Consider the following 3,434-nt stretch of genomic DNA (forward strand, 5'->3'; position numbering starts at 1 on the left):
TCCATTTTATTATAAAATAAAAAGGTTATTTTCCTTTGGGGATATCCAGGGCCCAGAAGGATGAGTTGGTGCGTTCTGAGCTTTTAACATCCTTTGAAGGTTATTCAATAATGAGTTACATATCTTCTCATTTAAAAAGCTTTTTTTTCTCTTTATGGAATACTCCAATACTCACTAAAGCATTTTTTTGTTAAACCTTTCAATTGAAGCCTCTGTACATCCCTTCTTCCATTTCTTGGAATTTAGTGAACGATGTCATAATAATAAATATCGCATCTTGCAATTTTCAGGTTAAGTTTAGTGTGCTATAAATTGTTTTGGGATAGTTTGAATGTTCACATTAGGTTTCTTGCTTTTGCCACCTAAGCATTTGAGGAAAGAAGACAATAAGCGGGTATTTTGAACGGGTGACCCCAAACTACAAAAAAGGATTGCATACATCAGATAGGAGCGAAAGACAAGAGCTCTTATTCGCCACTGTTCATCTGCTGAACTATGTGATCATCATGATATCGATCTCGGCGCAGACCCATCGCGCACTACTATAATGCAGTACACACTAACAGTACTACATGCAGGTTACCCTCTAAGAAACACAAAGGAATCCTGCCTGAGAAGTCATTTAACTAGGGCAGAGGCTAGCACGCAGCACATGCCCCTCGAGCGATTTATTAAGTTTCATGCAAAGCTCTCTGGTGATAAACGTGTACTTCTTATAGTGTGACTTGGCTAAAAACGATTAAGTAAAATTACATGCCTTTCATCAACAAAATAGCCATATCAATCTAGTGAGGAAAACAAACTGGCACGAGAATTTAAACGCCTTCAACCAACACTTACCCGCTTCATCCGGGCATGTCCCGTTTCTCCAGCGCCACGTCCATTGGCAGCCCACTGAAATGTAATCAGCTTGTTCTCGGTCATCTCAGACCCAGTGCAATTTCCAGCAAATGTGGTCCTGCAATTATAAAAGCAGTATTTTAGTGAGCACGTTATCCACGGGTACATTTCCACGCCAGTCAGCCCTGTGCACTTTAGCACGCAGCACATGCCCCTCGAGCGATTTATGAAGTTTCATGCAAAGCTCTCTGGTGATAAACGTGCACTTCTGATAGTGTGAAGTGGCTAAAAACGATTAAGTAAAATTACATGCCTTTCATCAACAAAATAACCATATCAATCTAGTGAGGAAAACAAACTGGCACGAGAATTTAAACACCTTCAACCAACACTTACCCGCTTCATCCGGGCATGTCCCGTTTCTCCAGCGCCACGTCCATTGGCAGCCCACTGAAATGTAATCAGCTTTTTCTCGGTCACCTCAGACCCAGTGCTTCCAGCAAATGTGGTCCTGCAATTATGAAAGCAGTATTTTAGTGAGCACGTTATCCATGGGTACATTTCCACGCCAGTCAGCCCTGTGCACTTTCAGCTCCAAGTGTACCTTGTTACGACACATTCCCGAGTTGCAGCAGCACTCGGCGTTCAAGATACCAGCTGCGACGCTGAGATCTTGTGCGGGCGGGACACGGACAGCGGGAGGGGGCGGGAATGAAGATACCAGCTGCGACGCTGAGATCCTGTGCGGGCGGGACACGGACAGCGGGAGGGGGCGGGGCGGGAACCGGGCGGGACACGGACAGTGGGAGGGGGCGGAAAGGTAGATACCAGCTGCGACGCTGAGATCCTGTGCGGGCGGGACACGGACAGAGGGAGGGGGCGGGAAAAAAGACGGCGGGAACCGGGCGGGACACAGACAGCGGGAGGGGGCGGGAAAAAAGACGGCGGGAACGAGGAAAGCGAGCGAGAGCAGCCTACCTCAACCTTACCAGCAGCAAAATGGCGGCATCAAGCTTCCGGAATTTTTCGGATTCGGGGGCGTGTTTTGCTGTTCTGAGTGACGGATGACGTCACTGTCTAAAGAACAGCAAAACTTACGCCCCCGAATCCGAAAAAGACGGGGCTAAATCGGAGTGACGGCTCTCTCCTCCAATGGCTTGCCTACGTTTAGGAAGCCAGCCAATGGAGGAGAGACTGGGCAGGGAGGCGGGTTCTACAGCCCTACTAAAAAGCATTAATTCTCCTCCCGGAGACTACGCAAGCGCAGCCTTCTTGGTCCTCAACCTAAAAAGAGCAATTGATAAAGGACCTCCTGGGCCAGTTTTGAGGAAGATTGAGTGAGGGACCCCCAATCAAGCTCCGGGAGCACATCCCCCACAAGACCTAGAATCACAAAGGATTCCTTTCTAGACACCTTCCAAGAGATAAAGTAGGAGATCCTAGCTTAAAAAGACTGAATTCAGAAACATATTTAGGTAGTATGGTGGATGACATAAAGACACACTTAAATGAGGAAATGGAGGACTGCAAATAACTACAACAGCGAATACTATTGATGGATGCGCAGCACATCCTTCTACAGGAGAAATGTCAAGTTCTTAGGAATAGGTCCCCCATGAAATAGCATTTGCATTTGTGGTGTGCCAAAAGAGATAACGCAAGCGAACCTCCAAACACATGTGCAACACTCTTTGAGGCTGTCCTGTGATCCACAGGGGACTGGAACTTTGACTTGATAGGACGTACCGGGTCTTTGAACACCATTCTTCACGAAGAAGCCCACTGGATGTACTAACAAGGGTGCATTTAAATGAGGACAAAGAGGTTGTGATGACATGTGCCTGTACTGATGGCCCCATCTTCCTTAATGGTGCTGCCATGAAGCTATTCCAAGGCCTCCCGCTTGTCACACTAGGCAAACGCAAAGCTTTCAAACCTGTGCTGGACTTTCTGTGCTCCAAGAACATTAGTTGTAGATGGGGCCACTTATCCAGGCTTATCTTCAAGTGGGAGCGTAAGCAGCTCTCTGTAGCATCGCTGGAGGAAACACATAGAATATTGGTAATCCTGGATGAGGCCTGTGACTGAATGCAGAAATCTGATACTAAAAAGAACGGCAGGAGAGGCCGATAGACAACAGCTATCTACAAACATCACCCCAAGACCAAATGCAACGGAAATTGCGGCAGGCAGAGAAATTGTCATGACAAATCTGTGCCAATCACTGGGAGTGATACCCTAATTTCACCAGTAATGGAGCCCTCCAGTCTCCCACTGCTGCTTTTTCTTCTACTATGGCCTGAAGGTGGGCCCGGGGAGTATAGGTTCTTAGGAAAGTAGACAGTGCTGTATCCTCACTTTGACTATGACATGGGTGAGATGAACTGTGGAGACTGGTGCAGACCTATGAAGACCATACCATCTCCATGCTGTATTGGTGACACTCTTGTTCTATAATTTCTCTGTTTCCAGTGTTTTGTTACATATATTTATTGTTGGGTTACAAGAGTGGGATTGGGTAATGGGTCAAGCCCCCAGATACTAAATATTAATTTCCGGCAAATGTATTTCAATCCCCCCGGCCTTCTTGTGCT

At 46.7% G+C, this 3,434-nt stretch overlaps 1 non-coding gene across 1 annotated transcript; it reads right to left on the reverse strand.

The window, feature by feature from the left end:
* Positions 1-432: 432 nt before the first annotated feature.
* On the reverse strand, positions 433-516 carry LOC147727646 (small nucleolar RNA snR60/Z15/Z230/Z193/J17). The gene has a single exon (XR_015309626.1). It is a non-coding gene; the product is annotated as a small nucleolar RNA snR60/Z15/Z230/Z193/J17 (small nucleolar RNA).
* Positions 517-3,434: the final 2,918 nt, after the last annotated feature.

This window comes from Lissotriton vulgaris, chromosome 3_1, assembly GCF_964263255.1.
Source record: "Lissotriton vulgaris chromosome 3_1, aLisVul1.2, whole genome shotgun sequence".
Lineage (NCBI taxonomy): Eukaryota > Metazoa > Chordata > Amphibia > Caudata > Salamandridae > Lissotriton > Lissotriton vulgaris.